The 27148-nt window shown below is 38.4% G+C and overlaps 1 protein-coding gene across 1 annotated transcript in view; it reads right to left on the bottom strand.

Moving 5' to 3' along the window:
• LOC128648290 (neuropeptide-like protein C4orf48 homolog) overlaps positions 1–26921 on the bottom strand; it is a 53898-nt gene extending 26977 nt beyond the window's left edge. Inside the window, exon 1 of the mRNA XM_053700916.1 lies at positions 26880–26921. The gene's annotated coding sequence lies outside the window, so the exon portion shown is untranslated. The remainder of the gene's footprint in view (positions 1–26879) is intronic.
• Positions 26922–27148: the final 227 nt, after the last annotated feature.

The raw sequence follows: 27148 nt of genomic DNA on the forward strand, positions 1-27148 counted from the left end.
AGAAAAATATTGGGTTCAGTGTCCCTTTAAGTGCATACTGAATAGACTTGCCATGTCTTCCTGGTCAGCTATGTTGTAAGGAGAAACATGAAACGTGCTGCTGGACATTACATGAGTAGTGCTGCTCAACATTACATAAATAGTACTGCTGGATAGCATCTCCCTGCCATATATGGAACTCAAAGCTTTCCAGGAAAACATGGCCGAGGTAACAAGTAAACTATCATGATTCAGAGTAAACGTGTTTTTGACCAATTTTCCAATTTCCTTATATTATTTAATTTTCTTTGTTTCCTTTGTATCCTTTGTTGAAAAGCTAGCTGAGGTATGCTCAAGATCACCAATGCACTACTGGGAGCTAGCTGTTTGTTTGTGGCTGCATATATATGCCTCTTGTGATTAGCTTACATGAGGTGCTCAGCTGTCCAGAAGTGAATTGCTGCTACTTCACTAAAGGATATCAAGAGAATTAAGCAATTTTATATAAGAAGAAATTTGAAAAGTTGTTTAAATTTGTATGAAATATTAATTTTGACTTTACTCCCCTTTAAAGGGACAGAATACACCTTGAAATTTTAAAATAAAATGTTTAGTTATGCACACTAAAATAGCTATATATATATTTTCATTATTTGTCCCGTTTTATGTAATTTAGCCCTGAAATTGTAGTTTTCTTATTTTCAAACCTGGAGAAAAAAACTGCATGCTTTTCAAGGTTAGCCCTGCTACATATTTGTAGCTTCAACTGCATAACAATGCACTTTACACTAACATCGTGACCATGGCTAGCCTTGTTGTCTGGTGTGTGGAGTTTCAAAATTGATAAACAATAGCAGCAAACAAGATATTAATTTGTTTTAAAAATGTTTAGATATAGCTAGGGTTGCCACCTCAGCCATGTTTTCCTGGACACTTATGAGTTACACATGCTGCAGGGTGTGCAGGGAGGAACATGTATTGTGTTTCTGGACAGCACTATTCATATTCCTCCATGCACACCCTGCAGCATGTGTAACTTATAAGTGTTCTGTATTTTAAGGGACGGGTGGCAACCCTAGATATAGCTGATGTTATTCTATAGGAAGACAACAGAATTATCTTCTGTCAAGGCAACTATGAGATAGTTTGACCCATTATTTGAGGTCTGTTGTCCAGATCACACTATAAAAATAAAAAATAATGCAAATGTTTTCTTATGCATTCACTCAGTCTATAACAAATTTATCATACCTAACACATAGGGCCAGATTACAAATGGCATGCTAAGAGTTACGCGCAAGTGAAAAGGGGTTTATTGCGGGGGTTTGCGCACATCAGGTTTATTGCACGTATTACAAGTTGAAAGTTAATGCTCGTGGGATAGTGCGTCCTCAGAGATCATTTTAATTATTTTGTGAAACAAGTGTTACAAAACACATCAAAAATACATTACAAAGTACAGTTGCACTCATAATAACACTGTCTGATAAAAATTATTACAAAAAAATATTGCACAAAAAAAGTTATAAGGGCTCAAAGATATGTAAGACTTTTTATTAATTAAAGGGCCATAATACCCAAATGTTTAAACGCTTGAAAGTGATGCAGCATAGCTGTAAAAAGCTGATTAGAAAATATCACCTGAACATCTCTATGTAAAAAAGACAGATATTTTACCTCAAAAGTTCCTCAGTAGCCACCTCCCTGTAAAGGATTTCTAAGCAGCATTTTAGTGTGTCTGTCCTGGGACATCTTAGGGGATGAGCATCGTGAACTCTCATATTATTTCACTTATCAGGTAAAGGAAGTTTACTATGAAATCTCATGAGAGATAAGTCAAATCTCATGAGATCACAGTAAGAGTTCATGACCTCAGCACTGCTGATGCTGATTGGCTGCTGTTCATTTCTTCAATTTTTTTTTTTTTTTACCTGCAGCTGGGAGCAGCTGAGTATAACTTTTTAAACAGAACTTACTCTGCTGAGCTGAGGAGATTGTGAGGTAAAATATCTTCCTTTTTTACATAGAGATGCTCAGGTGATATTTTCCTGTCAGCTTTTTACAGTTATACTGCATCAGTTTCAAGTGATTTAGCATATGAGTATTATGTCCCTTTAATCAGACAAAATTGTATACGTGTAAAACCACACAAAAACGATTATTTACTAGTAAAAACAATTGGGATTAAATAAGGGTTGCCATTTGTCTGGGAATGACCTAGACAGTTTGGGTTCCCATTTGTGTGTCCGGGTTTGAAGCTGAGTCAGACAGTAAATGTCCGGGTTTGTTGGGAAACAGCCACAGCCAAAAAAAGGTGACATTATGCATTTGCAGCATACTCTTGTGTGAGTGTGTTTTTGTGTGGGAGTGTGTCTGAGTGTGTATAAGTGTCTTTGTGTAAGAGAGTGTGTATTTGTGTTTTTCAGTGTCTTTCTGTGTGTGTGAGTCTTTGTGTGAAAAAAAGTTAGTGTGTTTGTGTGTGTGTGTGTGTGTGAGTATGTGTTAGTGTGCTAGAGTGTGTGTGAGTGTGTGAGATAGAGAGTGTGTTAGAGTGTGTGTATGAGAGTTTGTGTGTGTGAGTATGTGTTAGTGTGCTAGAGTGTGTGTGTGAGTATGAGTTAATGTGCTAGAGTGTGTGTGTGTGAGATAGAGAGTGTGTTAGAGTGTGTGTATGAGAGTTTGTGTGTGTGTTAGTGTGTTAGAGTGTGTGTATGAGAGTTTGTGTATGTGTTAGTGTGCTAGAGTGTGTGTGTGTAAGTGAGTGTGTTTGTGAGATAGAGAGTGAGTTAGAGTATGTGTGTGAGAGTATGTGTGTATGTGTGAGTATGTTTTAGTGTGCTAGAGTGTGCGTGTGTGTAAGTGTTTGTGAGATAGAGAGTGTGTTAGAGTGTGTGTGAGAGAGTATGTGTTTGTGTGTAAGTATGTGTTAGTGTGCTAGAGTGTGTGTAAGTGAGTGTTTGTGAGATAGAGAGTGTGTGTGAGAGTATGTGCGTTTGTGAGTATGTGTTAGTGTGCTAGAGTGTGTTTGTGTGTAAGTGAGTGTTTGTGAGATAGAGAGTGTGTTAGAGTGTGTGTGAGAGAGTATGTGTGTGTGTGAGTATGTGTTAGTGTGCTAGAGTGTGTGTAAGTGAGTGTGTTTGTGAGATAGAGAGTGTGTTAGAGTGTGTGTGAGAGAGTATGCGTGTGTGTGTGAGTATGTGTTAGTGTGCTAGAGTGTGTGTAAGTGAGTGTGTTTGTGAGATAGAGAGTGTGTGCGTTTGTGAGTATGTGTTAGTGTGCTAGAGTGTGTGTTAGTGTGTGAGTGATTGTGTGTAAGTGAGTGTGTTTGTGAGATAGAGAGTGTGGATATCTATGTGTGAGTTTGTGTTTATGTGCTATTATACATAGTGTGTACTCTTTTGCTGCGTTGTGCACAGCGCAACAGTGTTCGGGTTTGGCCTGAACTAAAGGTGGCAATCCTAGGTATAAAAATGTGTTAAAAACAAATAATCTCCTACTGGCTCAAATATAAATGAAAAGAGGAGGGGCATAAATGTGTATATAACTGCAGATTTCTTTCTATGGTGCCACCTTTTATGACATCACCAGATATGCAAATTAATTAACAGTACTATAAATATTTTGCAAACTGGAGTGTTTTTAGCATTCTATGCCAGCTGTTTGCTACTATGTATAACATTGCTATGAACATTGTAGCAAACACTCCTGCTAGATGGCTAAAGACTCTTGCACGCTCCTGAGCTCACCTTTTTGTTTGTTGGTTTTGATAGGCTGGTGTAGATATGTAAAACATGTTAAAATGATTGACAAGCTCTATGCCTGCTGATAGATTCATTTTACTACTTTTGAAATAAATATTTTGCATTCCTTTGTGGTCAAATTGCATGACTCGAAATGTTATTTAAAGACTTCCTATATAATGGAGTTGGTAGGACACTATATGGAGGTAGAGGATTCAGAGTATTATACTACATTAGAAAGATTTGTTCAGCGTGTTACCTGTTCTGTAATATGGTCTACAGTTGGGTTATGCTGTGTGCTTTAATAGCCGTCGTATTGCATCAGATTTATCTTATAACTAGTGGATCCAACTTTAGTAATGTTCATATCAGATCATGCATCACTCATGCTGGTATAAGATAATGCATCAGTCATGTTGGTATCAGATCATGCATCAGTCATGTTGGTATCAGATCATGCATCAGTCATGTTGGTATCAGATCATGCATCAGTCATGTTGGTATCAGATCATGCATCAGTCATGTTGGTATCAGATCATGCATCAGTCATGTTGGTATCAGATCATGCATCAGTCATGTTGGTATCAGATCATGCATCAGTCATGTTGGTATCAGATCATGCATCAGTCATGTTGGTATCAGATCATGCATCAGTCATGTTGGTATCAGATCATGCATCAGTCATGTTGGTATCAGATCATGCATCAGTCATGTTGGTATCAGATCATGCATCAGTCATGTTGGTATCAGATCATGCATCAGTCATGTTGGTATCAGATCATGCATCAGTCATGTTGGTATCAGATCATGCATCAGTCATGTTGGTATCAGATCATGCATCAGTCATGTTGGTATCAGATCATGCATCAGTCATGTTGGTATCAGATCATGCATCAGTCATGTTGGTATCAGATCATGCATCAGTCATGTTGGTATCAGATCATGCATCAGTCATGTTGGTATCAGATCATGCATCAGTCATGTTAGTATCAGATCATGCACCAGTCATGTTGGTATCAGATCATGCATCAGTCATGTTGGTGTCAGATCATGCATCAGTCATGTTGGTATCAGATCATGCATCAGTCATGTTAGTATCAGATCATGCACCAGTCATGTTGGTATCAGATCATGCACCAGTCATGTTGGTATCAGATCATGCATCAGTCATGTTGGTATCAGATCATGCATCAGTCATGTTGGTATCAGATCATGCATCAGATTATTATATTGTCTTTTTCCAATATACATGCGCAGCAGGGGATGCAAAATAATGATCAGTTATGCAAAGGGTTTATAGTGCACTAATGACAACTCATTTATACTACTTATTGCTAAATATCTTTCCCTTTATTAGATCTAATTGTTTCTTTACAAAGAAAATCATCACTAGTACCTTACAAATTCAAGGCATCAGGGACTTGAGGTTTGGGGGTTCATAGCACACCCATATAATCACCACTGTTGTACACCAATTTGCACACTTCCTCTATATTTATTTAGAGGGCTGAGTAATGTATGATCTCTCATAAGAATGCTTGATGTGGAAGATAACAATTTTTTTTGGTCACATGATATATATGTCCCAGAATTTTCAAATCCTCATATAAACCTGGGGATTCCTCTGTTAAAAGCTGAGTCTCATGCCCTGTGTTGGGGGGTAAAAAATAAATAATCCCTCAATTAGAACCATGATGAACACAACAGAATACTTATGACAGAAAGGTCATTGCTATTTATATAGAAAATAATCACTTGTTTTCTAACCATTATGAGCTAGATAGATCATTGAAGGTCTCCTCTATTTTCTCCTTAATTTTCTCCTGAGAATGAATCCCCTTATTTATTATGTGAAAATGCGCTTAAAATAAGGGCGATTTGACTCCAGAATTCTCCTATCAAATCTGCATTCACCAAGGCGCACCGGTGTGCCAAAAAAGGGTACATTCTAGCATTTTTAAGCCTACGCCGTGTAATACGACTATTCACAGATTTATAAAATTGACTTTTTTTTCTTACACAAATTTGTTACACATTTTTAAATTCACATTTATTACACACAGAAGTAATATATAATATATGTTACAAATAAGGTGCAGATTTGCCCCATTAATGTACCCCTGTTTGTTTAATTCCTGCACATTGTTAAGATTAGATGTAGAGCTGCAATGCACTACTGGGAGCTAGCTGGACACATGGACACATCTGGTGAGCAAATGTTTGTAATCACTTATCACTCACTAGCTTTTATTCTTGAGCATATTCAAGTATGCTTTTTTACACCAAGACAATAATATAAGTGTAATTATATTTCATGCTGTATAGAAGTATAGGCACTTCTGACATTGTTTTGTTTTTTTAGTAAGTTAAATACACAAATGTTGTTAAATATGTTAAAGTTCTCATTTATTACACACAAATGATATATCAAATATAAGTTACAAATAGGGCACAAAATTGTCCCATGCAAAACCCAGTTGTAATGTTCATATATTAATATATATATATATATATATAAATAAAAAACTGAACTAAAAACAGAGCGCTTTTATATAATAAATAAGGAGAACTTCTTGTTTCGGGAAGAGAAATGTATCATTATTCACCCCAGCTCGCCTTATGCAAAGCGGGATTTAATACAACCTATTTTTTGATCAATTTGAGCGTACTGGTGCGCCTCTCCGAGGGCGAGCTGCAGAGAATTCAGAGGAGAAACTAATGGAGAATTCTCCAAGCACTTGATAAATCTAGCCCTAGATAATATGTGAAGGTAAGATCTTTTCAGGGCTTTTCAGAATAACAATTAAAAGGGATTTTCCTCTTTTCAAAGGGTGTTTTCTAATACAGGGTTTTTTTTTAAGATGGGGACCCAGCACTGATTCACATGATGATTTTTAGTGGATCATATCTCTCTTTTAGAAAATAAACTTGCCCCACTGGATAAATACTATAGAGACTATGTTTTAAATTAATGTTGATTGTATTTATTTGTACTTAACAAATTTTTGAATGTGCATTCAAAATAGAGATAATTTAGAACTTTCAATAGTAGAAACTAGTTTAAAGGGAAACACCTATGAAGGAGTTTTGTTCTACCATTCAAATGTCAAAAGATATTTTGGGCATATAGGTATCTAGCGATACGCATTTGATCAGAGGTCATATTTGACTAAAGAATCTTAAAGGGTTAGAAATGTTTGCTAACTTATATAAATAAAAACTTAAAGGGATAGTCTAGTCCAAAATAAACTTGTATGATTCAGATAGGGCATGTCATTTTAAACAATTTTCCAATTTACTTTTATCACCAATTTTGCTTTGTTCTCTTGGTATTCTTATTTGAAAGCTAAACCTAGGAGGTTCATATGCTAATTTGTAAGCCCTTGAAGGCTGCCTTTTCTCTCAGGGCATTTTTACAGTTTTTCACCACTAGAGGGTGTTAGTTCATGTGTGTCATACAGATAACACTGTGCTCACGCACGTGGAGTTCAGGTGAGCCAGCTCCGATTGGCTTAATTCGATGTCTGTCAAAAGAACTGAAATAAGGGGGCAGTTTGCAGAGGCTTAGATACAAGATAATCACAGAGGTAAAAAGTGTATTTATATAACTGTGTTGGTTATGCAAAACTAGGGAATGGGTAATAAAGGGATTATCTATCTTTTAAAATAATAAAAATTCTGGTGTAGACTGTCCCTTTAAGTATTAGACACAACAATATTTAAAGTTGTAAATGCACTTACATTTTTTTTAAAACCTAAAGCTTCTAAATATATATTTTTCATATGTTTATCTTTCCAATGAAGGGCTCCAATGACCGCATATAAAATAAGGCTGAGCTTGAGCATACTGCATAATTCTGCATCTTCCAATCATGCCACAGAATGCTTCATATAATTTAAATATTCATAATGCCCTCTGTTGTTAAATATCGCATGCGCATTAAAAAGTAATGGCAATCGCGCTTCATCTAAATTGAGCCGGTCATCATTTTTATTGTTCCATTAGAAAAATTGCTCGTTAGTCTAGGGGTTGAAATTCTTACACTAATTATAATCACACAATGCTCGTTCGTCTAGGGGTAGTTTAGATACTTACCATGATCGATATTGCTGCTTCTACTGCTCCTCCGTCAGCTCCAGTCACTCCCTCCAACGTCAACGTCAGCATCCACCTGTCGGCCCTGCAGTCGTCACTTGGTTAGTGACGCGCCGCAGGAGTGGAGAAAGAAGTAATTGAATGTGCGCATGCGTTAGACGGCAAAGTATTCTAACGCGCATGTGGGCCGCTATGATGTTTCTACCTAGGTAGAACATCATTATAGGCCCCGCATAAAGAAGGAGTATGTGGGTTTGGCGCAGTAAATGCTTTAGAGGATAAATAAAAGGAAAACCACAGAAAACTTTTAATTGGCACCAATTACAAAAATATATTATTTTTAAAGACGTTTTAAAATATATCAAAAAAATGTTTGGGTTTCCTATCCCTTTAAAAAAATAAAATCAGAACTATAATTTAATTCAAGTCTTTCTTTATGGACACACAGTTGTCAAATTGTATGTACCAAAGTGATAAATGGGACAAATTTGAGGGTTTTAGAAGCTCTTATTTTTCTAAATATTTCTATAAAACTGTAATCGTCTCCACAAGTATGTAAAATATGATATACATTTAGGGAAAGATTTATGCGGAGGCGAATGCCTTGATCAGTTGCTGATCATTTAAACCTGCAACTGATATTTATAAAGCATTGGTTTAAACCTCCAAACTGGAGATTCATTCGACCGGGGTGATTGACAAGTTTTACTCTAACACAATTGGTTGCATCAGGGTAGGAGGGCGGCATTGCACGAGTGTTCTGTCATGCAATGATAAATAAGGGGAACATATAAGCTTCACAATTTGCGATCAATTTGAGAATCCTGCCCTACCGCAAGTAGATAAATCTTGTCCTTAGTATCTCAATCTAAAAACATATAGGTCTCTATCTTTCCCCTTCTTTCTCTATATTTCACAGTTATTGTTTCTATGCTGTATTAACGATCTGCGTTTTTATTACCATTCTGGCTGTCAAAAAGATTAATTACGTTTAATATTACGTTTAATATGGCAGTCTTAAAATGCTCACACTTCTTTACTCTGCTTAGAAACCTTTATCCTGTCCAATTAGACTGGCTGTTTATTAGTTATACAGTAGACCAGAGCATGAAATCAGTTCGTATTTTGTGTTCCTAAATTGAGACATTGGGCAAAACAAAACAGAACAAAAAACACAAATTAACCCATTATATGCAGAACCATAAGATCATGATGCTGCTCACACTTAAAAGGACATGAAACCCAATTTTTTTTTCTTTCATGGTTTAGATAGAGCATGCAATTTTAAGCAACATTCCAATTTACTCTGAATAATGAAAGAAAAATCTTGGGTTTAATGTCTCTTTAAGCATTATTGTAGGCCAGTTTTCAGTGAGAAACCCACACATATTGGGCAAGATTACATATGCTTTGCGGGCAACGCCGTTTTTTTATGCGGTTTTGTTATTCCCATATACGGCGTTGTTATCACATATACGGCGCTGCATATAAATGTGGCACGTATATTTCACCCGTCACCCGCAATTTTTACTCCCATAAGCTAACATAGAACCGCGTCGCAAATCGGTATCACATATTCAGCGCTAGGATTTACGCAGCGAAAATTGATAAATTTTACTCCATTTTCACCTTGCCACACATAGGCAGACACAGCCTTGTGCTGAAAATGTGAGCACCATAACTGCCTGAAAATATAAACTAACACCTAACGCATGCGCAATATCTATCTACCTGTCAACCACCAACCCCCACCGCAATAACTAATAAAGTATAATAACCCCTAATCCGCCATTAACCTACATCACAATCTACCTAATAAATGTATTCACCCCTAATCTGCCATTAACCCACATCACAATAAACCTAATAAATGTATTCACCCCTAATCCGCCATTAACCTACATCACAATCTACCTAATAAATGTATTCACCCCTAATCTGCCATTAACCCACATTGCAATAAACCTAATAAAACTATTAACCCCAATCCGCCATTAACCCACATTGCAATAAACCTAATAAAACTATTAACCCCAATCCACCATTAACCCACATTGCAATAAACCTAATAAAACTATTAACCCCAATCCACCATTAACCCACATTGCAATAAACCTAATAAAACTATTAACCCCAATCCGCCATTAACCCACATTGCAATAAACCTAATAAAACTATTAACCCCTAATCTGCCATTAACCCACATTGCAATAAACCTAATAAAACTATTAACCCCAATCCGCCATTAACCCACATTGCAATAAACCTAATAAAACTATTAACCCCAATCCACCATTAACCCACATTGCAATAAACCTAATAAAACTATTAACCCCAATCCACCATTAACCCACATTGCAATAAACCTAATAAAACTATTAACCCCAATCCGCCATTAACCCACATTGCAATAAACCTAATAAAACTATTAACCCCAATCCGCCATTAACCCACATTGCAATAAACCTAATAAAACTATTAACCCCTAATCTGCCATTAACCCACAACGCAATAAAACTAATAAAACTATTAACCCCTAATGCACAATTAACCCACAACGCAATAAAACTATTAACCCCTAATCCACAATTAACCCACAACGCAATAAAACTATTAACCCCTAATCCACAATTAACCCACAACGCAATACAATGTATAAAACTATTAACCCCTAATCTGCCAAACCCACACAACGCAATAATCCTAATAAATCTATTAACCCCTAATCTGCCAAACCCCCACAACGCAAATAACTAATTAAATTACTAAAACCCCTAACCTAACACCCCCTAAATTAACCCCAATTACCTACATTAAAAAATACTAAGTTACAGTTAAAATAAAAAAGCTAACATTACTTAAAAAAATAATAATAATCTAAGATTACCAAAAATAAAAAGATAACATTACATAAAATAATAAACCAAATTATCAAAAATAAAAAAAATGAAACCTAATCCCTATGAAAATAAAAAGACCCCCAAAATAATGTAATCTTAGGTTTATTTTTCTAAGTACTGTTAGGTTTTTTATTTTAATTATAATTTAGTAGTTATTATTTTATGTAATTTGGGGTTAATTTAGTGGGTGTTAGGTTAGGGGTCTTAGTAATTAAATTAGTTATTTGCGTTGTGGGGGTTTGGTGGATTAGGGGTTAATAGGTTAATTAGGGTACTTCCGTTGTGGGAGTTTGGTGTATTAGGGGTTAATAGTTTTATTAGGATTATTGCGTTGTGTGGGTTTTGCCGATTATGGGTTAATAGATTTATAAGGTTTATTGTGATGTGGGTTAATGGCGGATTAGGTGTTAATAGTTTTAATAGGTACTTTGCGATGTGGGTTAATGGCGGATTAGGAGTTAATACATTTATTAGATAGTTTGCGATGTTGGAGTTGGCGAATTTAGAGTTAATACTTTAGGTAGATCGCAATGTGGGTGAATGGCGAATTAGGGGTTAATAGTTTAATTAGGCATATTGCATTGTGGGGGGTTGTCGGTTTAGGGGTTAATACATTTATTATTAGTTGCGTTGTGGGGGGGGGGTTGCGGATATAGGGGTTTTACGTGTCGGGTTTATTTTTTGGAGGCGGGTTAGACTTTTACGGGATATTTGATTTTTTTTTTTTTTTTTTCTTAGGCGCGGGCAGTTTCTAAAGTGCCGTAACTCACTGACGACTCCAGAAATGTGTATTTAAGCACATTTCTGGACATCACTAGTTTATCCGACTTACGGCACTTTATGAACTGCTGGGACTGTATATGTGATACCCTGATGTGCAAGGTGAAATTACGAGCGGTGCGGGTTTCAGCAGTTACGCTGAAACTTGCACCGCATATGTAATCTCGCTCATTATATCTTGGGGGGGGGGTTCTATAGAAGACCCAGGATAATTAAACTACCATTATTGTATGTATGTATCCTAACATGAGACATATTTACAACAAAAATTATGAAAATTATATTCAGTTTTACTGTCTGCATGAGTAGAACAAACTCAGGAAACTGTGGTTGAATAGGACAGAAGAAAAAAACTGATTTTATTCCTTGTATCCCTTTAAGAGGGCATAACATTAAAAACGTGTTCTATTCTGCATGTTGACCAATAGGAGATACATGTCTGTGCACAAGTCATACTCAAGTTTTACTAAAAAAGGATCATTCCCATAATTCTTTTGGTAGCCAGGAATATAGTTTTGAAAGGTTAAAAACAAAAAAGTAGTTTTAACATATTAAAAAAAGATCATTAAAATATTTTTAACTTTTAGGGGGAAATGTGTTAAAATGCTTAAATAAAGAGGTCCCTAAGAATTATAATTCAGAACTTAAAAAGCTAAATCTAAAATCTACATTCAATAAAATACAAATATCTTTTTAATATGTTTATTATCTTTTTTAGACTTTTAAAAGTTGTTTTGTTTAACAGGAACAAAAAAAAACTTTAATACAATTTATATTGCCATCTTTTTGATGGATCTAATAGGGAAAAAACATTTTTGGTCTCTTTAATCTCTTTGGTGCTTAGACATTTCACACCCCTGAGATGTGTCCAGTCATTTGGCACTCATTGCATTTACACATCAGTTTCAGTGCTTTTTTTGTGACGCACCCACACAAATCATACTTTGGTTTTTCTTCAGCAGACTAAGCATTTTTTAAACATATTAGTTTGCATGAATACAAAGGGGCAGGTGATCACTGCTGCAAGGGTCCATGTGACAACAACATCAAGCAAAACCTACATGGTGACATTATGGGGTAGATTTATTAAGCAGCGGATGCTGCATTCTACGCCCATCGTTTCAGGCGAGCCCATCGTTTTGAGTCATAAGACCGCTGCTCCCGATCCGATACAATCAGGGTGATTGACACCCCCTGCAAGCGGCCAATTGGCCGCTGGTGAGCAGGGGTCGGCATTGCACAAGCAATTCACAAGAAATGCTTGTGCAATGGTAAATGCACAAGCACAGCCAGTGAGGCCTGTGAAGATATCAGGACTGCTTATTACAAATAGTACCAGTGAGTGATGCCTGCAAATGCGATGTGATTGGGAAAAGTGGCCCCAAAGGATGATGACGCACTATTATTGCTCTTATTATAAGAGTAATACCGACAATTTCAAGAAGTCCAAGAAGTTAAAGCCCTGAATGCCCCAACTACTGAGAGACAACCATAGTGATGTGGATATGGAAATGATTATTGAATAACAAGAGAACTATTCTTCATAAGAGCCTCAATCAGTCTTTCTGATATTGACTGCCGATAACTCGGTTTCGGTTCAGCCTATATGGGAAGTGTGATTACAATCCAAAATGGACTGTTTAAAATAATGTCATGAAATGTGTTATTAATATATCAGTTAGGTAACTTGGTCCCCACTTGCTCACGTGCTAACTGTGCTCAACTTCGGATTATCAGGTACTATAGGCATGTAACAGATAAGTAGGTACTATAGACATGTAACAGATTAGCAGGTACTATAGACATGTAACAGACAAGCAGGTACTATAGTCATGTAACAGATTAGCAGGTACTATAGGCATGTGACAGATTAGCAGGTACTATAAGCATGTAACAGCCCAGCAGGTACTATATGCAGGTAACAGATCAGTAGGTACTATAAGCATGTAACAGACCAGCAGGTACTATAAGCATGTAACAGACCAGCAGGTACTATAGGTATGTAACAGATTAGCAGGTACTATAGGCATGTAACAGATTAGCAGGTACTATAGGCATGTAACAGATCAGCTGGTACTATAGGCATGTAACAGATCAGCAGGTACTATAGGCATGTAACAGATCAGCAAATACAAAAGGGAGGTAGCAGAACAAGAGGTACTATATGCAGGTAACAGACCAGCAGACACTATAGGCACGCAACAGACCAGCTAGTACTATATGCAGGTAACAGATCAGTAGGTACTATAGGCACTTAACAGACCAGCAGGTACTATAGGCATGTAACAGATCAGTAGGTACTATAGGCACGTAACAGACCAGCAGGTACTATAGGCATGTAACAGATCAGCAAATACAATAGGGAGGTAGCAGAACAAGAGGTACTTTAGATAGGTAACAGACCAGCAAGTACTATATGCAGGTAACAGATCAGGAGGTACTATAGGCAAATAACAGACCTGCAAACACTATAGGCACGTAACAGACCTGCAAACACTATAGGCATGTAACAGACCAGCAAACACTACAGGGAGTGCAGAATTATTAGGCAAATGAGTATTTTGACCACATCATCCTCTTTATGCATGTTGTCTTACTCCAAGCTGTATAGGCTCGAAAGCCTACTACCAATTAAGCATATTAGGTGATGTGCATCTCTGTAATGAGAAGGGGTGTGGTCTAATGACATCAACACCCTATATCAGGTGTGCATAATTATTAGGCAACTTCCTTTCCTTTGGCAAAATGGGTCAAAAGAAGGACTTGACAGGCTCAGAAAAGTAAAAAATAGTGAGATATCTTGCAGAGGGATGCAGCACTCTTAAAATTGCAAAGCTTTTGAAGCGTGATCATCGAACAATCAAGCGTTTCATTCAAAATAGTCAACAGGGTCGCAAGAAGCGTGTGGAAAAACCAAGGCGCAAAATAACTGCCCATGAACTGAGAAAAGTCAAGCATGCAGCTGCCAAGATGCCACTTGCCACCAGTTTGGCCATATTTCAGAGCTGCAACATCACTGGAGTGCCCAAAAGCACAAGGTGTGCAATACTCAGAGACATGGCCAAGGTAAGAAAGGCTGAAAGACGACCACCACTGAACAAGACACACAAGCTGAAACATCAAGACTGGGCCAAGAAATATCTCAAGACTGATTTTTCAAAGGTTTTATGGACTGATGAAATGAGAGTGAGTCTTGATGGGCCAGATGGATGGGCCCGTGGCTGGATTGGTAAAGGGCAGAGAGCTCCAGTCCGACTCAGACACCAGCAAGGTGGAGGTGGAGTACTGGTTTGGGCTGGTATCATCAAAGATGAGCTTGTGGGGCCTTTTCGGGTTGAGGATGGAGTCAAGCTCAACTCCCAGGCCTACTGCCAGTTTCTGGAAGACACCTTCTTCAAGCAGTGGTACAGGAAGAAGTCTGCATCCTTCAAGAAAAACATGATTTTCATGCAGGACAATGCTCCATCACACGCGTCCAAGTACTCCACAGCGTGGCTGGCAAGAAAGGGTATAAAAGAAGAAAATCTAATGACATGGCCTCCTTGTTCACCTGATCTGAACCCCATTGAGAACCTGTGTTCCATCATCAAATGTGAGATTTACAAGGAGGGAAAACAGTACACCTCTCTGAACAGTGTCTGGGAGGCTGTGGTTGCTGCTGCACGCAATGTTGATGGTGAACAGATCAAAACACTGACAGAATCCATGGATGGCAGGCTTTTGAGTGTCCTTGCAAAGAAAGGTGGCTATATTGGTCACTGATTTGTTTTTGTTTTGTTTTTGAATGTCAGAAATGTATATTTGTGAATGTTGAGATGTTATATTGGTTTCACTGGTAAAAATAAATAATTGAAATGGGTATATATTTGTTTTTTGTTAAGTTGCCTAATAATTATGCACAGTAATAGTCACCTGCACACACAGATATCCCCCTAAAATAGCTATAACTAAAAACAAACTAAAAACTACTTCCAAAACTATTCAGCTTTGATATTAATGATTTTTTTGGGTTCATTGAGAACATGGATGTTGTTCAATAATAAAATTAATCCTCAAAAATACAACTTGCCTAATAATTCTGCACTCCCTGTATAGGCACGTAACAGACAAGCAGGTACTATAGGCATGTAACAAACCAGCAGATACTATAGGCACGTAACAGAGCAGCAGGTAACATACTAGCAAGTATGAGAGGGATGTAACAGACCAGCAAGTACTATATGCAGGTAACAGATCAGCAGGTACTATAGGCACATAACAGACCAGCAGGTACTATATGCAGGTAACAGATCAGCAGGTACTATATGCAGGTAACAGACCACCAGGTACTATAGGCACGTAACAGACCAGCAGACTCTATAGGCATGTAACAGACCAGGCTAGTACTATATGCAGGTAACAGATCATTAGGTACTATGGGCATGTAACAGACCAGAAGGTACTATAGGCATGTAACAGATCAGCAGGTACTATATGCAGGTAACAGATCGGCAGACACTATAGGCACGTAACAGACAACCAGGTACTATAGGTACGTAACAGACCAGCATGTGCTATATGCAGTTAACAGATCGGCAGACACTATAGGCACATAACAGACCACCAGGTACTATAGGCACATAACCGACCAGCAGGTACTATATGCAGGTAACAGATCGGCAGACACTATAGGCACGCAACAGACCACCAGGTACTATAGGCACGTAACAGACAAGCAGACTCTATAGGCATGTAACAGACCAGGCTAGTACTATATGCAAGTAACAGATCAGTAGGTACTATGGGCACATAACAGACCTGCAGGTACTATAGGCATGTAACAGATCAGCAAATACAATAGGGAGGTAGCAGAACAAGAGGTACTTTAGATAGGTAACAGATCAGCAGGTACTATATGCAGGTAACAGATCAGCAGGTACTATAGGCACATAACAGACCAGCAGGTACTACAGGGAGTTCAGAATTATTAGGCAAATGAGTATTTTGACCACATCATCCTCTTTATGCATGTTGTCTTACTCCAAGCTGTATAGGCTCGAAAGTCTACTACCAATTAAGCATATTAGGTGATGTGCATCTCTGTAATGAGAAGGGGTGTGGTCTAATGACATCAACACCCTATATCAGGTGTGCATAATTATTAGGCAACTTCCTTTCCTTTGGCAAAATGGGTCAAAAGAAGGACTTGACAGGCTCAGAAAAGTAAAAAATAGTGAGATATCTTGCAGAGGGATGCAGCATTCTTAAAATTGCAAAGCTTCTGAAGCGTGATCATCGAACAATCAAGCATTTCATTCAAAATAGTCAACAGGGTCGCAAGAAGCGTGTGGAAAAACCAAGGCGCAAAATAACTGCCCATGAACTGAGAAAAGTCAAGCGTGCAGCTGCCAAGATGCCACTTGCCACCAGTTTGGCCATATTTCAGAGCTGCAACATCACTGGAGTGCCCAAAAGCACAAGGTGTGCAATACTCAGAGACATGGCCAAGGTAAGAAAGGCTGAAAGACGACCACCACTGAACAAGACACACAAGCTGAAACGTCAAGACTGGGCCAAGAAATATCTCAAGACTGATTTTTCAAAGGTTTTATGGACTGATGAAATGAGAGTGAGTCTTGATGGGCCAGATGGATGGGCCCGTAGCTGGATTGGTAAAGGGCAGAGAGCTCCAGTCCGACTCAGACACCAGCAAGGTGGAGGTGGAGTACTGGTTTGGGCTGGTATCATCAAAGATGAGCTTGTGGGGCCTTTTCGGGTTGAGGATGGAGTCAAGCTCAACTCCCAGGCCTACTGCCAGTTTCTGGAAGACACCTTCTTCAAGCAGTGGTACAGGAAGAAGTCTGCATCCTTCAAGAAAAACATGATTTTCATGCAGGACAATGCTCCATCACACGCGTCCAAGTACTCCACAGCGTGGCTGGCAAGAAAGGGTATAAAAGAAGAAAATCTAATGACATGGCCTCCTTGTTCACCTGATCTGAACCCCATTGAGAACCTGTGTTCCATCATCAAATGTGAGATTTACAAGGAGGGAAAACAGTACACCTCTCTGAACAGTGTCTGGGAGGCTGTGGTTGCTGCTGCACGCAATGTTGATGGTGAACAGATCAAAACACTGACAGAATCCATGGATGGCAGGCTTTTGAGTGTCCTTGCAAAGAAAGGTGGCTATATTGGTCACTGATTTGTTTTTGTTTTGTTTTTGAATGTCAGAAATGTATATTTGTGAATGTTGAGATGTTATATTGGTTTCACTGGTAAAAATAAATAATTGAAATGGGTATATATTTGTTTTTTGTTAAGTTGCCTAATAATTATGCACAGTAATAGTCACCTGCACACACAGATATCCCCCTAAAATAGCTATAACTAAAAACAAACTAAAAACTACTTCCAAAACTATTCAGCTTTGATATTAATGATTTTTTTGGGTTCATTGAGAACATGGATGTTGTTCAATAATAAAATTAATCCTCAAAAATACAACTTGCCTAATAATTCTGCACTCCCTGTATAGGCACGTAACAGACAAGCAGGTACTATAGGCATGTAACAAACCAGCAGATACTATAGGCACGTAACAGAGCAGCAGGTAACATACTAGCAAGTATGAGAGGGATGTAACAGACCAGCAAGTACTATATGCAGGTAACAGATCAGCAGGTACTATAGGCACATAACAGACCAGCAGGTACTATATGCAGGTAACAGATCAGCAGGTACTATATGCAGGTAACAGACCACCAGGTACTATAGGCACGTAACAGACCAGCAGACTCTATAGGCATGTAACAGACCAGGCTAGTACTATATGCAGGTAACAGATCATTAGGTACTATGGGCATGTAACAGACCAGAAGGTACTATAGGCATGTAACAGATCAGCAGGTACTATATGCAGGTAACAGATCGGCAGACACTATAGGCACGTAACAGACAACCAGGTACTATAGGTACGTAACAGACCAGCATGTGCTATATGCAGTTAACAGATCGGCAGACACTATAGGCACATAACAGACCACCAGGTACTATAGGCACATAACCGACCAGCAGGTACTATATGCAGGTAACAGATCGGCAGACACTATAGGCACGCAACAGACCACCAGGTACTATAGGCACGTAACAGACAAGCAGACTCTATAGGCATGTAACAGACCAGGCTAGTACTATATGCAAGTAACAGATCAGTAGGTACTATGGGCACATAACAGACCTGCAGGTACTATAGGCATGTAACAGATCAGCAAATACAATAGGGAGGTAGCAGAACAAGAGGTACTTTAGATAGGTAACAGATCAGCAGGTACTATATGCAGGTAACAGATCAGCAGGTACTATAGGCACATAACAGACCAGCAGGTACTACAGGGAGTTCAGAATTATTAGGCAAATGAGTATTTTGACCACATCATCCTCTTTATGCATGTTGTCTTACTCCAAGCTGTATAGGCTCGAAAGTCTACTACCAATTAAGCATATTAGGTGATGTGCATCTCTGTAATGAGAAGGGGTGTGGTCTAATGACATCAACACCCTATATCAGGTGTGCATAATTATTAGGCAACTTCCTTTCCTTTGGCAAAATGGGTCAAAAGAAGGACTTGACAGGCTCAGAAAAGTAAAAAATAGTGAGATATCTTGCAGAGGGATGCAGCATTCTTAAAATTGCAAAGCTTCTGAAGCGTGATCATCGAACAATCAAGCATTTCATTCAAAATAGTCAACAGGGTCGCAAGAAGCGTGTGGATAAACCAAGGCGCAAAATAACTGCCCATGAACTGAGAAAAGTCAAGCGTGCAGCTGCCAAGATGCCACTTGCCACCAGTTTGGCCATATTTCAGAGCTGCAACATCACTGGAGTGCCCAAAAGCACAAGGTGTGCAATACTCAGAGACATGGCCAAGGTAAGAAAGGCTGAAAGACGACCACCACTGAACAAGACACACAAGCTGAAACGTCAAGACTGGGCCAAGAAATATCTCAAGACTGATTTTTCTAAGGTTTTATGGACTGATGAAATGAGAGTGAGTCTTGATGGGCCAGATGGATGGGCCCGTAGCTGGATTGGTAAAGGGCAGAGAGCTCCAGTCCGACTCAGACACCAGCAAGGTGGAGGTGGAGTACTGGTTTGGGCTGGTATCATCAAAGATGAGCTTGTGGGGCCTTTTCGGGTTGAGGATGGAGTCAAGCTCAACTCCCAGTCCTACTGCCAGTTTCTGGAAGACACCTTCTTCAAGCAGTGGTACAGGAAGAAGTCTGCATCCTTCAAGAAAAACATGATTTTCATGCAGGACAATGCTCCATCACACGCGTCCAAGTACTCCACAGCGTGGCTGGCAAGAAAGGGTATAAAAGAAGAAAATCTAATGACATGGCCTCCTTGTTCACCTGATCTGAACCCCATTGAGAACCTGTGGTCCATCATCAAATGTGAGATTTACAAGGAGGGAAAACAGTACACCTCTCTGAACAGTGTCTGGGAGGCTGTGGTTGCTGCTGCACGCAATGTTGATGGTGAACAGATCAAAACACTGACAGAATCCATGGATGGCAGGCTTTTGAGTGTCCTTGCAAAGAAAGGTGGCTATATTGGTCACTGATTTGTTTTTGTTTTGTTTTTGAATGTCAGAAATGTATATTTGTGAATGTTGAGATGTTATATTGGTTTCACTGGTAAAAATAAATAATTGAAATGGGTATATATTTGTTTTTTGTTAAGTTGCCTAATAATTATGCACAGTAAAAGTCACCTGCACACACAGATATCCCCCTAAAATAGCTATAACTAAAAACAAACTAAAAACTACTTCCAAAACTATTCAGCTTTGATATTAATGAGTTTTTTGGGTTCTTTGAGAACATGGTTGTTGTTCAATAATAAAATTAATCCTCAAAAATACAACTTGCCTAATAATTCTGCACTCCCTGTATATGCAGGTAACAGATTAGCAGGTACTATAGGCCCATAACAGACCTGCAGACACTATAGGCACGTAACAGACCAGCAGAACAAGAGGTACTTTAGATAGGTAACAGACCAGAAAATACTATATCAAGGTAACAGATCAGCAGGTACTATAGGCACATAACAGACCATTAAATAACATACTAGCAAGTATGATAGGAATGTTACAGACCAGCAAGTACTATATGCAGGTAACAGATCAGCAGGTACTATAGGCACGTAACAGACCTGCAGACACTATAGGCACGTAACAGACCAGCAGGTACTATATGCAGGTAACAGATCAGCAGGTACTATAGGCATGCAACAGATCAGCAGGTAACATACTAGCAAGTATGATAGGGATGTAACATACCAGCAAGTACTATATGCAGGTAACAGACCTGCAGACACTATAGGCACGTAACAGACTTGCAGACACTATAGGCACGTAACAAACCAGCAGATACTATATGCAGGTAACAGATCAGCAGGTACTATAGGCACATAACAGACCTGCAGACACTATAGGCACGTAACAGACCAGCAGACACTATAGGCACGTAACACACAAGCAGGTACTATAGGCATGTAACAGACCAGCAGGTACTATAGGCATGTAACAAACCAGCAGGTAACATACTAGAAAGTATGAAAGGGATGTAACAGACCAGCAAATACTATATGCAGGTAACAGATCAGCAGGTACTATAGGCACCTAACAGACCTGCAGACACTATAGGCACGTAACAGACCAGCAGGTACTATATGCAGGTAACAGATTAGCAGGTACTATAGGCACGTAACAGACCTGCAGACACTATAGGCACATAACAGACCAGCAGAACAAGAGGTGCTTTAGAAAGGTAACAGACCAGCAAGTACTATATGAAGGTAACAGATCCGCAGGTACTATAGGCAGATATCAGACCAGCAAGTACTATATGCAGCTAACAGATCAGCAGGTAATATAGGCACGTAACAGACCATTAGATAACATACTAGCAAGTATGATAGGGATGTAACAGATCAGCAAGTACTATATGCAGGTAACAGATCAGCAGGTACTATAAGCACGTAACAGACCTGCAGGCACTATAGGCATGTAACAGACCAGCAGGTACTATATGCAGGTAACAGATTAGCAGGTACTATAGGCACGTAACAGACCTGCAGGCACTATAGGCATGTAACAGACCAGCAGGTACTATATGCAGGTAACAGATTAGCAGGTACTATAGGCACGTAACAGACCTGCAGACTCTATAGGCACGTAACAGACCAGCAGGTACTATATGCAGGTAACAGATCAGCAGGTACTATAGGCATGTAACAGATCAGCAGGTAACATACTAGCAAGTATGATAGGGATGTAACAGACCAGAAAGTACTATATGCAGGTAACAGACCTGCAGACACTATAGGCACGTAACAGACCTGCAGACACTATAGGCACGTAACAAACCAGCAGGTACTATATGCAGGTAACAGATCAGCAGGTACTATAGGCATGTAACAGACCTGCAGACACTATAGGCACGTAACAGACCAGCAGACACTATAGGCACGTAACACACAAGCAGGTACTATAGGCATGTAACAAACCAGCAGGTAACATACTAGAAAGTATGAAAGGGATGTAACAGACCAGCAAGTGCTATATGCAGGTAACAGATCAGCAGGTACTATAGGCACCTAACAGACCTGCAGACACTATAGGCACGTAACAGACCAGCAGGTACTATATGCAGGTAACAGATTAGCAGGTACTATAGGCACGTAACAGACCTGCAGACACTATAGGCACATAACAGACCAGCAGAACAAGAGGTGCTTTAGAAAGGTAACAGACCAGCAAGTACTATATGAAGGTAACAGATCCGCAGGTACTATAGGCAGATATCAGACCAGCAAGTACTATATGCAGCTAACAGATCAGCAGGTAATATAGGCACGTAACAGACCATTAGATAACATACTAGCAAGTATGATAGGGATGTAACAGACCAGCAAGTACTATACGCAGGTAACAGATCAGCAGGTACTATAGGCAGATATCAGACCAGCAAGTACTATATACAGCTAACAGATCAGCAGGTACTATAGGCACGTAACAGACCATTAGATAACATACTAGCAAGTATGATAGGGATGTAACAGACCTGCAAGTACTATATGCAGGTAACAGATCAGCAAGTACTATAGGCACATAACAGACCTGCAGACACTATAGGCACATAACAGACCAGCAGGTACTGTATGCAGGTAACAGATCAGCAGGTACTATAGGCACGTAACAGACCTGCAGACACTATAGGCATGTAACAGACTAGCAGGTACTATAGGCATGTATCAGACCAGCAGGCACTATAGGCACGCAACAGACATTAAAGACACTATAGGCATGTAACAGACCAACAAGTACAATAGGGAGGTAACCAGCAGGTACTATAGGCATGTAACACACCAGCAAATACAATAGGTAGGTAACAGACCAGCAAGAACTATATGCAGGTAAAATATCAGAAAGCACTATAGGTAGGTAACAGACCATATAGGCAGGTAACAGACCAGCAAATACAATAGGTAGGTAGCAGAACAAGAGGTATTATAGGCAGAAAACAGACCAGCAAGCTCAATAGAGAGGTACAATAGGTAATACAGACAGGATACCGAAAGGCAAGTACAATAGGCATATAACAGACCAGCAGTTACTATAATCAGGTAACTGACCAAAAATTTCAATAGGGAGGTAACAGACTAGCAAACACTTTAGGCACATAACAGACCAATAAGTAAAAAAGGGAGGTAACAGAACAGGAGACACTACAAGTATATAACAGACCAGCAAGTACAATAGGGAGGTAACAGACCAGCAGGCATTTTAAGCAAGTAACAGACCAACAAGTACAATAGGGAGGTAACAGACCAGGAGACACTATAAGCACGTAATAGACCAGCAAGTACAATAGGGAGGTGACAAACCAGCAGATACTATAGGCACGTAACAGACCAGCAAATAGAGTAGGAAGGTAACAGACCAACGGGCACTATAAGGACATAACATACGAACAAGTACAACAGGGAGGTAAAAGACCAGGACACACTATAGGCAGGTAACGGACCAGCAAGTACAATAGGGAGGTAAGAGACCAGGAGACACTATATACACGTAACAGACCAGCAAGAACAATAGGAATGCAATGGACCAGCATAGCTTCAAGGTAAAACAAACTATAAAAAAGCTCTATCAGCTCTGCCCACTAATGGAAGCCACTAAACCCCTAAAGCTTCAGAGTCTGGACCTACCTGGTGTTGTTGGCAGCATAAAACTATCTCTGCCTGGCACCATGCCACACTTAGATCATCCATACCACACTGATATGATCACTGCACACAGAGACAGCACCAATACAAGGTTTGCTCCAATGGGCACTCAGCTGGTATAGCAATGATGAACAAGCACAGGAATATATATAAATATATATATGCAAAGAAAAAAGAAACAATAGTGACTCTTAAACCAGCACTTAGGTATCAAATAATTAATTAACTGGGTAGAAGGAACACAAGGGAAACCAGGTATGCAAATAAAATGTTGCATTTATATTGCTCAACTGTAACAAATGGTTGATAATACAATGAGTGGCAATTATAAAAAAATAGTAATGACTCCCAAATGATTATAGGATACCTTGTATAGGCCGGAAGAAGCATGCTTACTTATGGGTGAAACGCGCATAGCTGAATGTTTGTCGGAGGGGTAACAGCTGACCACCTCTGCTCAATTTCTGAGCCCCAGTAAAGTCAAGCCCTGAAAGGTCAGCAATGGAGCTAACAGCAGAGAGCGGTAAGGCATGGGTAACCACTAAATGCCTTCTGAATGATGGAATACCGAATTGGTAAATATATGGAATCTTAATGGAAAAGGTACCGCACAATGACAAGTGTTAACAGCTTTAAATGAACATTTACACAAGACAGATTCATTTGGAAATTACAAAAATACGGATCATAATGAGCCCTAAGCAATTTCTTAGGAGTGCTACCCTGTAAATAAATAGCTACACTTGCTGTTTACTAAAGCAGTGAAAACCGTTTCAAGTCCATTTTCAATACAAGTTTTAGTTCTAAGAATCCGCTCTGAATTACACCATTAGAGTGAACTGTTATCGCTCTTTTGCTGCCAAACAGGCCCTTCCTTTTAAGGCCACAGTATGGGATATATTTGCCTTACATTTAATTCAGAACTGAATGGACATTGTGACCCAACTATTAGAGGCCTCTAAGGGTATTTTATATAGGACTGTCTATACAAGGTATCCTATAATCATTTGGGACTCATTACTATTTTTGTATAGTTGCCACTCGTATTATCAACCATTTGTTACAATTGAGCAATATAAATGCAACATTTTATTAGCATACCTGATTTCCCTTGTGTTCCTTCTACCTTGTTAATTAATTATTTGATACATAAGTGCTGGTTTAAGAGTCACTATTGTTTCTTTTTTCTTTGCATAATTAATTTTCCTAAAGGTCATTCAGTTATTTTGTATTTTGGAGTTGTGCTGGTATTTATCTTTAAATATATATAAATATATATATAATATATATATATATATATATATATAAGCAACCACAGGAAACATGTTCTTGCAATTGGCTTGTTGGCAGATAGGTTAACCCTGGTTTGTGGGCCCAGTGCCAGTTCACTGGCTGCATCACTGGTAATTCTGCAGTTGGTTTAGGGAGCGGAGCAGGATTGTTCTCTAGTTTAACAGTCATGAGTACCCATAACATAACTATGCACACACAGGATAAAGCAACATGAGCATGCAGACATTACAGGCATTAGTGATGTAAATCTAGTCTTTTCAAGGAGGTATTTCTCATGTTAGTTCAGTTTATAATCATATAACAATGAAAGTGGTTCTGGTTTAGTTCATGGAAGGTTGACTGGGTTCTAGACACAACCAATTACATTAGCATTTAAACAAATATTTATAAAGCTCCTGCGCCATAGGGATAAATGTATTTAAACTGCATAACTACACTATGTTACATGTTACATAAAGCATATTCCCTTCCAGAAGAGTGCAGAGAGCAGATATTACCCAAGGTCAGGAATAGAGGAGAGAATGTACATGAATGAAAACAGGAATCTCATAGTCTTGGTTATGTCACTATGCTAAGAGGTAAAAAAATAAAACAAAATCAATGTGGATGCCAGAACTGGGTGACAAATAAAAAAGGGTCTTTTTTTTTTTTTTCGTGGATGTAGAAGAAAGAAATATATGAGGGGGGAGGGGAAACATTGCTGTGTGAAAGAAACATTGTTACATTGGTCAAGATTTTAATTTTATAAATAAAATTATATGAGGTATATTTAGAAGAGAACAAGCAGAGACAATTAGACAGGATTAGATAGATAGATGATAGATAGATAGATAGATAGATAGATAGATAGATAGATAGATAGATAGATAGTGCAGAATTAGGTTTACAAAAGAAACAGTAAAATATGTTACAGGTTTTGCTTTGTCAAACAATCAAGGATCCTTAATTTAATAAAATAAATTTAACAACAAGCAGCAATGAAATGTTTGTTATAAAAGGACCAAGACTGACCTATACTGTTACTTAATCTTTTGTTTAACCTTAACCCCTAATTATATGATGTTCTTACTTATAAGGTCCAAGAGTGAGCCATATTGTTAGATCTAGGGGAGAAAATATGAGGACTTTAATTTTAGTGGCACATTTAAGAACCATAATATTGCTGTAATGTGAAGGTTGCACCTGTACTATATGCTTGTACACTTTTTTTGTTCTCAATAAAAAAAAATATTTAAAAAAAAAGGTTTGTTATAAATGAACATATATAAAGTGAATATGAATAAATATAAAGTACTATTCATGCAACAGAAAAAAAACATGCTTGCAGCACAATCAGATCTGTAATTGTATCTAATACTTAATGTCTGTCACTGTTGAAAATCCATATTTAACCCATTTCTCACTGGAAAAAAACAGGCCTTTCTCAGATGCCTGGCAAGTACAAATTTACTATTAAATAATCACTTTTACACTATGTGCGTCTATGAACGAAACTAGCATTTACCATATCCACATTATAATTACATGGAACATCTTAACTGCTTAATTAGATGTATGCAGTACCCATCCACAGACTAATATGACTCTAATTTCAATTTGAATATGTGCTGCATAATGTAGACTGTGACACAGAAATTTCTAGAATGCATGTGTATTATTAGACTAAAATGCAATACTTAACCAAGCTAACAAATAGCATTGTGCAAATTATCAGAAAAGATAATCATGTAAAAGAATTAAAAATAATTTATATATATGAATATTAAATATTTGTATTATTAAAAAATAAATAAAGCAAGCAGTGCAGCTAATACCTTTGCCTCTGTTTTCCTTTTGTCTTCTTGGTGTTAGAAATGGCTGCTTCAAGCTGCTACCAGAACAGCATTTGTGAGCAAATGCTCCCGATGAAAAGAATTAGGTGATGCTTGTTGCCATGGCAATCAGTCATAGCAACAGATCGCTCGCTGCAATGGTACTCAGGAGACAGCTGACATTTTCAGAAGTATGTTATAAAAAAATTTTCCATTTATTTGATAAATCTAATATTTCTGTTGACAGATGTACAGTATTATATGCAAATGCT

The sequence above is a fragment of the Bombina bombina genome, chromosome 2 (genome assembly GCF_027579735.1).
Source record: "Bombina bombina isolate aBomBom1 chromosome 2, aBomBom1.pri, whole genome shotgun sequence".
Taxonomy (NCBI): Eukaryota; Metazoa; Chordata; class Amphibia; order Anura; family Bombinatoridae; genus Bombina; species Bombina bombina.